Source organism: Protopterus annectens, chromosome 17.part0 (assembly GCF_019279795.1).
Source record: "Protopterus annectens isolate FY-2018-M chromosome 17.part0, PAN1.0, whole genome shotgun sequence".
NCBI lineage: Eukaryota > Metazoa > Chordata > Ceratodontiformes > Protopteridae > Protopterus > Protopterus annectens.
Window position 1 is genome coordinate 474,930,974 of NC_056751.1, and position 12,522 is coordinate 474,943,495.

The following is a 12,522-nucleotide window of genomic DNA, read 5'->3' on the forward strand; positions in this document are numbered from 1 at the left end:
TGAAGGCACTGTGTGACCTCCAAGGGCTGTGCACATGAGTTGACCTTGCAATCTGGCAGAGTTTGGGGACATTTGTTGGGCAGAGTGACCAAATACTGGCAAGTGCAGATAGACCATGCTAGTACACCCCTTCCAGGAATAGTGACTGCTGTAGTACACTTAACATTTGATGCAACAAACCATCATATTAAGGGTGTGCACATCTATGCACCAACATAATGTATGCATCTCAATCATCATCTGCACAACTAACACATTTGCTTGATACTGCATTTGATTGCACAAGTCATATGTCACATAGGTTTGTGTAATGTTAACATATGCAGTATTGTGGCCCCATGGCATATCAGAGAAGAGGGTGCCATGTCAGTTAAGGGTGTGTTCACTCCTCATAGCCATAGTAAGCTTTGAAGGTTGTCAGTGTAATTGTATTTTATTGCTCATACATGCACTGCTGATGATGAGATCTGCAAATCAGACATCAGGCATTCACTATTGACATCTGTCCTCATATCATCCCAGGTATGTGTCAGACAAACACATAGGGGCTGTGAGCAGCAGAGAAAACATAACTGACACACATATACACATTTAGCAATAGCGTGTACACCTGTGAGGTATGTGGAACAGAACATGCCAGGGTGCTGAACAGGTGCACAGCAATACTGTTTACATGGGTGCAGTGTGTTCCAGGGGAAGGGCATCACCTACTAACACAACTCATGCATCACAGAGAGGTATAATGTTGGTAACAGGGATTGACTATAGCTGCAGTGCATGCTGTTGAGTGTCATATGTCATGCATGTTGACAGGTGGGTAATGAGAGGTCTGTGTGTAATATCTTTGTGCAACCTCACCTCTAAGTGTGTGTGTGTGTGTGTGTGTGTGTGTGTGTGTGTGTGTGTGTGTGTGTGTGTGTGTGTGTGTGTGTGTGTGTGTGTGTGTGTGTGTGTGTGTGTGTGTGTGTGTGTGTGTGTGTGTGTGTGTGTGTTTGAGAGTGTGTACAGTTAAGCAATGATGTACAGGTCTTAAAGTGCTTTTCTTGTTTTCCCCTCATAGGTGGCGAGGTGGGTCAAAGTCCCTCCTGCAGGAAAACTGATGTTAATGTCCATACAAACTCTGACAATGATGATAGGTATGTTGAGGGACTGGCAGGGTTGTCAGGGGCTGAAGCTGTGCCATCAGTTGACATCCCACTGTTATCCACCCCATCCCCCCACACAGTCACATTGCCTATACATACCCCATCATCAGTGGCCATAGATGAGGGACAGTTGGCAGGTGGTGGAATGGGACCGGACAGTTTGGTGACTATGGCAAGTGTGTTTGGACACAGCAGCTATAGCCGGATGCCCGGTCAGGTACCACACAGGCAGATGTACAGGGATGCTCATAGAAAGGATGCTGGTCATCATGACCCTGGCAGAAGTGTCACAGCTGGTGTCATCAGACGCATGTTTCAGGCTGTCATGGAGGCACAGGCACATATGAAACATTATACCAGACAAGGTCTGAGGCTCCAGAGGTCTACTCATTCTGCTGTTATTGACAACATCCGTGATCTTGCAGGTGCCCACCATTATTTTGCAGAGGTCCTGGATAGATGGTTGGGTGTGATGGTGGCAATCCTTGACTGTGCAATGTTTGTGCTTGAGAATATGGTGGGAGTAGTGCAACAGCCACATGGATGTAGGTCAGCAACATCAACAGGTGGAGGTTGACATGGATGTGCAACAAGTCAGAGCCGCTCCCCTAGTGTCAGTATCAGCACCAGCACTGCAGGGGGGCACTTTTCACACCACAACATAGCAGGCCCGGTGCATGTAGCCCTGGCCGGTCACAAGAGGGACCTGGATCCAGAGGACATATGTCATCATCAGAGGAGAGTAGCATATCTGGCCTTGTACCTGGCTGTGCCCATGGAACCCCTGGCAGACACAGTTCTCATGTCCATGGTCAGAGTCAGTGAACTGCACACCCTGCCAGGTACAGTCTGCAGCTGTCCAACAAACCTCTGTATAGGGCAGTCACATGGCAGAACTGTGTGCATGCATACACACACGCACACATCACCAACACAGCTAGGGAAACCCCATACCTACACAGACCACATCTGCACAACCCAATTAATAATAAAAACCCCTAACACACATACATGATGTCAACCAAATGGCTCAGCCTAGGTGTCTGGCAAACTCACAACACACCCTGTGCATATGATGATACCTGTGCCACATCACTGTCATCTATAACATCGATGCAGGGACAGGCTAATATGGTTCTGCTGCATAGGGGGAATGTAGTAAGGTGTAACAATGTAATGCTGTGTGACATGTTTTCAGCACTAAAGTTTAATGCTTATATGTCAGGATGTGTAGTTGTCCAGCCATGATGCATTATTGCTGTTATTAACACTGACTGATTGTGGTCTCCCTAATGTATTCTGTTTGTGTTATAGGGGTCTATGTTGGTCTTCTGTTGTTTCCTACAAGGAGTATGGCACTGTGGTGACACCTTGACTGTGCCATATCCTGGGTACAGCTGAACACCAGTCACAGGTCTGTATAACAGTTAATGCATGTGCCACATGCCTGATAGGTCTGAGGGGTGTATACAGGTGAGTGCATGGTGGCTGATGTCAGCAGCCCTTCTACATTGAACAATGGTAAGTGTACTGGGTAGTACACACCACATGTTTGTGTATAACACACACACACACACACACACACACACACACACACACACACACACACACACACACACACACACAGGCTTTGGTGTTGATGCAAACACAGAGAATACTTTACACATGGATGTATGTACTTTTGCAGGAAACCCATTTTAGCCTGTGCACTTCCACCAAGACAGAATAGGCACAACATCACATTGGGAAATAATCAGTCTGCTAGTTTAATGTCATTGACGATGGTACTGGTAGGGTATATGTCCCCTTCCCCAATGTAGTGCAATCCTCGACTTGGTAAACATAGGTGTGCTGGTGTGGGTGGCACAGCTCTACCCTTTGGAGAGTGTGGGGTGGTGTAGAACCGCAGATAGTGTGATTGACAACTACTTGACTTGTTAACATAAACTGTACAGTATTACAGCTGACTAAGTGGGGGGATACACACAACAATAACCACAATGAAAGTGGCTGTGTCCACAAGATCCACATCCAGCTATATATACCAAACCCAGTATCGCTGTACAACTATACAGTGGGGAAGAGGGCATTTACCAATCTACTACTAGTTTTGATGGAATTAATTTCCACAAGATGATACCTTTAAAGTGTTAGCATTTGCCAGTCAGTTCTTGGACAGATGACATCATGGGACATGTATTTTCTGCAAACTGAAGTAGATCCTTTCACATAAACAAACACTCTTACTTGGCAACACTGAGAGTGGAAACCCTACCTAGGTACTTATTGCTGCAAATGTGTGTGGTCTTAATTGCTAACACCACACAGCTTTTAGGATGAGGTGTGCCCCAGGTTACTTGTTAAGTGAAGAACATCAGCAGGCCTTGTACAGTATGGTAATGGGGGATGTACTGGTTGTTTATGAACAATACATAGTCTGACATACTGTCATATACATGTTGACAAACACATAACAGTCATAGACACATCTGACAGACCTGGGTTTATCAGTGCTAACTACCATGTCAGTGAGTCCATTCTATTACAGATAAGATGCACATACCACATGCATCATTGGGCCGGAAAGTGTAATCAGTTACCTGTATGGTTGATGGTGACAGTGGTCCCCATACAGTGGACCTTGGGACATATACTGGGGGTACCATGGTGTAAAGACAGTATACCCAGCATCCACACCCCACATTGGATAGTGTACTCACTGAAACCCATGATAATACTCTAACATAACCACAATCACACATTGATCAGGACTGCAATACAACCCCTTGTCAATCTCAAAAGTGCTACTACAAGGATGTGCATCTACTGCACATGCCACAGGGATAGTAGGGTGATGCTTCATCATGGCTGCCCTATGGTCAGCAACATCACTATCCCTTATACTGTATGGCAAGTTGTATTGTATTTGGAGAATGTGGCCTCAAAATGCTTTATCCTAGGAAATATACACACGTGCACACATACACACACTTGTCAGGACTCAGAGGGTAACTCATGCCTATCTACCCATTTGTACAAAAGTGTTGTGCTGGTACTGCAAGCTCCAGGTAGCCCATAGGGTGAAGAGTGTAACAAGGTACATGTAATGTCCATTACAGCAGCAGCCATATCTAACTATGGCAATGGAGGTGCAGTTGGTGAGAAGGCCCTTGGGGTATTATAAGCTACAGGTTTACATACACACAGACACTGTTATTCTCAGTAATGCACACTGACACATTTGTCAGTACCGGCGTCCATAGGTGCAGGTGTTCCTAGGTGTGCACCAGGATATTGTCCATGGAGAGATGAGAAGAGTAGGGGATGTGGGTATAGTGGTATCATGCCACCTGCCATTTGTCAGCAGGCCATCTATTAACTGATGCCACATGAGTGATCCTCAGGGTGAGAGTTCAATGCAAAATCCAATCATCTGGTTGCCTCTTGCAGAGGGCCAGTGAGGTGCTCCAATTGACATGTATGGAACATATATTACATAACATGGTCAGTGTCTGTCTCAGAGACCTGTATGCAAGCATGTTCTATTGACTGTGGTAGTGTAGTTGAGGAATGCATGGTGTTTGGTGCATACAGTGTGGGGTTTCCAAGCTGTAGCATTCATAGCACAGCTGGGCAGACATGTCAGTGTCAGTCAAGCATAGATTGCCTGTAAGCAGCCAAGATGGATACCTGACATCTGCACATCTGTACAGAGGACAGACAGACATCAGCTAGCCAACTGCTTATGCATTAGGATGAATGTTTTGACAGACAGACGTCTGACACTGATAGGTATGCCATTACTACATGACAGCAGCCCTCAATGGCATGTCCTTTGGATGCAGTAGTCTACAGTTAATATCCATATGTCAGATCAATATTCAGTAGCAATTACTGAATGACATACAGCTCACACACCGAGAACACAATAGTTAGGACTCAGAGTCCATCTTTGCATGCAGGGGTGTTTGGTTCCAGCACTACAATCTGCAATCTACTCTTACTTGGGAAAGCACTGTTAACAGTAATAATATAATGATACACTACATGCCAGTGTGACTGCATATAACCTGGGATACTACCCATGTATGAAACACATTCAGATGGAAAAGAGTGTTGTACAAGCCATATATACTCAGATGTCACAGACAGTAGACTCACACCCCTTGCTACTGCAATGACAGCACATAGATGCATGTTATGTACATGGAATTAAATGCACTTATTAAATATGTCATTACCCTGCTATTTTATCAGACTGGAATGTAATCACTGGTTATCAGAGCTGAGCCATGCTTAGCAGGTTTCAGCATTGCTGCAATATAAATGCTTAGCAGATTTATGTACTGGTAAGCGAAGCTGAAATGGTGTAAGCGCCTTTTTGTTTAACCGTACATTAGCACTGCTTATTATTGCGCAAACCCCCTTAAAGCTGCTCAAAACTGCCTTAACCACTCTGTATCCAACAGTCCTTGTTCTGCCTAGCAACAAAATACATAGCTCTTACAGGTCTTGAACCCAGCACTCTGTACATTATAGTCAGAGCAGCTAACCACTAAACCATGACAGCTATGAAGAAGTTTGTTGTTTTTTCCAATATATCTGTCAGTACACATACTGAATAGTAGTGAACAACTGCTTTGACGTCTACAATTGTGTAGTACTTGTTAGTGAAAATATTGCTGAATCAGCATGATGTTATATCTTTATGAACACATAGATAAATATGGTGGGATACATCTGGGAAGGTAAATACAACACTCGTTTACACATAACAAGGATATGGATATATATATATATATATATATATATATATATATAAATACATGTATACATGTACATACACATATACATTTATATATGTATTTATATACATATGTATATTGTTTTATATATATATATATATATATATATATATATATATATATATATATATATATTCATATATAGCTCTATCTGTATATATGTATATACGTATATATATATATATATATATATATATATATATATATATATATATATATATACACATATATGTGTGTGTATAACATATGTCCATAACATGTAGTGGATTCATACCTCAGCACCAGTAGTCACAACCTCTTAGTGCAAGGGGATGTCATGTAAGTATTGCAGGTATAAATGTAGAATGTTGCTACTGTAACAGGGGTTGTCTTAACAGAAATGTTGTGTGGGAAGTCACATCTGATACTGACAGGTACACTATCAGTTACTGACAGAGATCATAAAATCATCATAGTGCAGTACCACACAAATCACAATAATGATCATGTGGAATGCAGCAGAGATATGACCAATAAATGTGGACAATCTGACACACTCTGGTCAGTCCAGAGGTATACACAGAATGCCTTAGTATAAGACATGTAGACCAAGCCTGACAAAGTGGATGTTTACAGCCGTGTAAATGGGATATCACAAAAATATTGGAATAGATAAGCTCACACAGTTAATGCATTCACACACTCCTGTCTGTCCTGACACACATTAACTGGAGGAGCAGAGGTTACAAGCCCACATACTACCCACTAGTTAGTGACATACATCTGTACAGAATCCAACTGCTTTGTCAGAAATACACAGCAGTTATGGTGGCCTGGCAACAGTACGTCTGACAAATATCTGGACATAACATCACACTGTGTAAATACACTGAGCTGCTAGGCATGTTCCAAAGCACTGTGTAAACTACAGGCAGATTGCCACAACACTGGCCTACATTTCTTAATGTGTAATACACATGTATTTGCAAATATAGCAGGCTCTACAGGCATGTAACAGCCGGAGTAACAGACACCTGTGTGAAAGTGCATACCCACAACCAATCTGAACACAGCCACAGTCACATATGGTAAGCATAATTAATATTACAGTATATGGACTGTGTGAACAACACCACCCTCATATGTGCCATCCACACACTAACCCTACATATACTTGGCCAATACACAGTGTATTCCAATGCCTGACTGTGATATGGGACATGTGTCTGTCTGGCCCTACAAACATGTATGCCAATAGGGTACCATACACTGGAGCAGCATGCAACATCAAATAGAACAAGAACAATGACATCTACCGCAGTCTGTACACAGGCCAAGGTACATATTCACAATACACATGCTGTCAACAATCACCATAAGCACAGACCTCACTACTGCACACAATACAACAAAATGTCCAGGTTTTGTCCTCAAATATAAGGCCTACTATACATAACATGTCTAGCAGTCTGATATCTCGCTTGTTATCAGGTATGATGTCAGTAAATAATAATGTACTGAACATATGCACCTCTTACTGCATGACATATGTACAAAGGCTATGAGAAAGAAAAACAAATCTGCGTAACTATGTAACAAAAATCTGTGAGTACACCAATGAGTGCCAAAGCGACAAGGCCGAGAACAAACTAATAGCGACCAGCGTTTAAATGAATCGCTGGAATTTATTACAAAAAAAACAACAACACAAGAGTTTAGCGCTTTCACCCATAGTAACAGGGCTACCTCAGAACTCATAATACATAATGATTTTGGTACTTAAATATCTTTTTTGGTGCCAAAAACATTCAAACATTTAAAGTGACATTGCGTATAAAAACAATACAAATAAAATCAATAATGAGTATGTATATATGTATGATACAAATATTGTCCAATCACTGTAATCTGTTGCTGGTACTTGGAAACTGCTACATAAGTTATACAAGATATGGTTATGTGTTATAAAAGTGTCGTGTCTTTAATAATATTGTGTTAATAATATTCACTAATAACAATATATAGAATGTACAACGTCTGATGTCTATGGTAATTTAAAATCTAATATATAGTAAAATATAGTATAAATATCTAAATGGCAAAGTGAATAATTATTAATGTTCATATAATTTTATTTGTAAAGATTACAATATGAATGTATATATATATTACATTAGAAATTTTTTCCACTGAAAGTTAACAATATCTCTAATAAATATCTGTATGCTTGATAAAAAGTTCAATATAATATGGCAGTTAATTATGTTAAAAAAATTATACGTGATTCTTGGTATTTCATTTTTAATGATGTTGAAATCACTAAGATTATTGGTACAAAACCTAACTTCATTTTTAAAATGGGGAACAATGTCAAACAAATGGTAGAAATCAAGAAAGATGTAAAGACAGATAAGAAATTTGCTACAGGTAGGAGTTTAAAATGTGGTGCCTGTAATCAGTGCAAGCATATGTCCGATGAGACAACAATTTATTTAAATAATGAATCAAGAAGCCGTATTAAAAGTAAGTTGGGTAATTGTAACAGTAAGTTAGTGGTCTACTTAAGTATATGTCAAAAATGTCCCAGTTTTTACAATGGTAAAACTGAGAGACATCTTAAAAGAAGAATTTATGATCACATGTATAGCATAAAGACGAAGGACAAGAACAATGCATTATACAGGCACATTTTAAATGAAGGAGATGATCATTTTTTTAAATTTGTTATTTTAGAAATAGTAAAAATTGACCCAAAAGGAGGGGATGTGAAGAGCTTGTTAAGTTACAGAGAGATCTGGTGGCAAATTTATTTTGACGCCACCACCCCCCCAGGCCTAAATGATCATATATCTATAAAACCATTGTTGTGTACCAGAACCAATAATAAATAACAAACAATTAACAATTTATATTAATAAATTTACTACAAACACACGTTTATTAGAATTTTTAGATTCATTTAGTAGTTTTAGATAAATTTAACATTTTAAGAAGTTTAATTTTATAGTATTTTTATCAAGCATACAGATATTTATTAGAGATATTGTTAACTTTCAGTGGAAAAAATTCTAATGTAATATATATATACATTCATATTGTAATATTTACACATAAAATTATATGAACATTAATAATTATTCACTTTGCCATTTAGATATGTATACTATGTTTTACTATATATTAGAATTTAAATTACCATAGACATCAGACGTTGTACATTTTATATATTGTTATTAGTGAATATTATTAACACAATATTATTATAGACATGACACTTTTATAACACATAACCAAATCTTGTATAACTTATGTAGCAGTTTCCAAGTACCAGCAACATATACATACTCATTATTGACTTTATTTGTATTGTTTTTATACGCAATGTCACTTTAAATGTTTGAATGTTTTTGGTGCCAAAAAAGATATTTAAGTACCAAAATCATTATGTATTATGAGTTCTGAGGAAGCCCTGTTACTGTGGGTGAAAGTGCTAAACTCTTGTGTTGTTGTTTCTTTTGTAATAAATTCCAGTGATTCATTTAAACGCTGGTCGCTATTAGTTTGTTCTTGGCCTTGTCGCTTTGGCACTCATTGGTGTACTCACAGATATGTACAAAGGCTGACAGACATGTGGCTGGAGGCACAAACACAGGGCCAATATTGACATTTTGCTGTGATAAACTCATACATTTACTGGTGTAACAGGGTTTGTTGTGACATATGTCTTCTGAGGGATATGAAGTCAGTAACTCACATGGATGTCACCATGTACTGACTGCAATCATCAGAGTATGCTACTGCATTTCTTACTATAGGACATGTGTGAGTAACACAACACATGTAAGACTCCAAACTCTGGCCAATCTGCAGATAGCCCTACAGGTGAGAGTTTCCTCAACCACATAACACTGTCATGCCAGATATCAAATCATGTAGAACAGCCATATCCACACAAACCATGTTAAACCAACATTATTTCAAATGTAGAAGAGCAATGCTTACATTCCGTCCCCATGTCTGGAACATCCCCCCTCCTGTCTGTTGACCTGTCTCCACAGTGTATGTTGTAAGAGGTATATCCAACTACCGTCTGTGATGCTGTTTGTCAAACACCCACATGAAGTCCTGCTTACAGTGAAGGAAAACGGCCAACACCCACATGAAGTGCTTAATTATAAGAGTGTGTTTCCATGCAGTTGGCTATAGGCACGATACCAGAGCTGTTCTACATGCAATTAGCAAGTGGGGGACTGCAATTCATGCACAGACCATCAGCTGATCATGACCATAACTTGCAAAACTCAAGCTGCTGCCTAAGCAATGCAGGTGTACTTTTAGACACCCACCAGAGAGGGAGCGAGAGAGAGAGAGAGAGAGAGAGAGAGAGGGACAGAGACAAAGTAAGAAAGGAAGGGAGTAGGAGAGTAAGAGACAAGCATGTTTGTGTATGATCCATGGGTGGAGAGTGGTATCTGGGCATTATGACGGTTGCCTATATTGTGTACTAATCTATACTGTCGCATGGTAATTGCACATGGCTGTACACATTTATGGCTGAGGATTGTTGAAAACAATCTCTACAATGTTTGGAAAATGTTGGCCTTGTAATGTTGACAATGGGAAATGTAGCTCCTCAATATAATGATGTAGCAAAACCCACACTGCAAAGGACCCTGTCATTACAAAATCACCCCAACAGGATACTGATAACACACACACACACACACACTTACCAGTACTGAGTTTCAAACTCCTACCTGACTATGCATTGCTATTGCATTGTTATGCAGTTATTGCATGTGCCCAGGAGCTTACATGTTGGACAGCTGTCCAAAGGTCATTTTGAAGGTGAATGACATCAGCAACAATGATAAAGGAGGGACAAGGGAAGTGAAGGAAGACACACCTACACTCTCTCAGGGAATCACATACATTATCACAGTTGGCAGGCTCAGGATTAGAACTCCTACCTAACATGTTTGCTATACTACAGTATTGCACAGTTATTACATGCGCCACAGAGCTTATCAGGCTGTTAAATGGCCAAAGGGTTATTTCAAGGTGACTGACATCAGCAGGCATGCTAAAGTAGGGCAATGGGAGGTGTAGTGAGTGTGAATGGCTTCAAAATCATTAATCTCCACACACACACACACACACATACACACACACACACACACACACACACACACACACACACACACACACTTGCCAGGACTGAGTTTCATGCGCTCATTGCTTCACAGGTGTGTAGTAGTTGACTGTGCCTGAAGGCTGTACAAGACTAGGCAAGGGAATACCTTGGAATCAGGCCACATGACAATGGTCTCCAGTGTGGCTCAAGCATGTAGTCCCTGGATTGGCCCACACAGATGTGTATTGTATTAACCATCCACTCATCTGTGTTATTGTTGTTGGTGGCTAGTGCTGTGCAATGCTTGCCATGTATGTGATCTATATTCCATAACATAGACAGTGTCTGTGTTGTGCACATGTCCCACATGCATGTTCTGTCATGTGGAAGTGTACTTGAGGTCTCTGGGGCATGTTGTGTGGGCAGATTGTTATCATGTCATGTGGCATTCCTGATATCATTTGGTGAGACCTGGCTATGGAACTGAGTTTGTGCCTGCACCTACACTGACAACATGACACAGGTATTCAGTGGAGTTAGTGGCATCTATCCATACAGGGCATGTGTATAAGGCATGGTATTCCCTTTGTAGGTTACATTTGAAGACTGTACAGTTGTTGTAGGTGTCCAGTGGGGAACATAGTAAAGGACCACTGTAAGCATTTATTTGCCTATTGTAGGGATAGAACAGGGTGCCATGTCCTTTTACTTGCTGGATAATACACACTCAGTCAGCAGATGTTACACATCACAGTACATTCTGATGTCAGTGTTGTGGCCAACAGGCATGTAGTCCACTGCAATCACACTGTGGTTACTATCTGTGGGCAATATGCAGGGAACTACCAATATAGTGATTGTTGCCTCGCCAAGTGTGTTTGTGTATGAGACATGGGTGGATATTGTTCTCTGAGTAATACAAGGGTTGCCTATATTGTTCACTGATCCATAATGTCACATGTGGGGCTATGGATTGTCTACACCAGCCACTCTGCTGTTTGACATCATTTGTCCTTGTAAGGTGGACATTGTGACATATAGTAGGTCCTCAATATAATAATTTAGCAAAACCCGGCCTACAATGCATCTTGTCATTACACAATTACAGCAATATTCACACAGGGTACTGATGACCGACACACACACACACACACACACACACACACACACACACACACACACACACACACACACACACACTTACCAATACTGAGATTCAAGCCCCTACCTAGCTATGTATTGCTATTACAGAGTACCACATTTATCGCACCTGCCATGGAGCTGATTGGACGGATGTTGTCCTAAGGTACTTTTAAGGTGAGGAACATCACCAGCCCTCGTAAATACTGGCATTGGATGATGTAGTGGGTGAGAGATCCCCAAAATAATTTTACCCATATCACGCATTTATATTTGCCAGGGGTGAGGTTCAAACATCTATCTAATAACCTTTATGGAC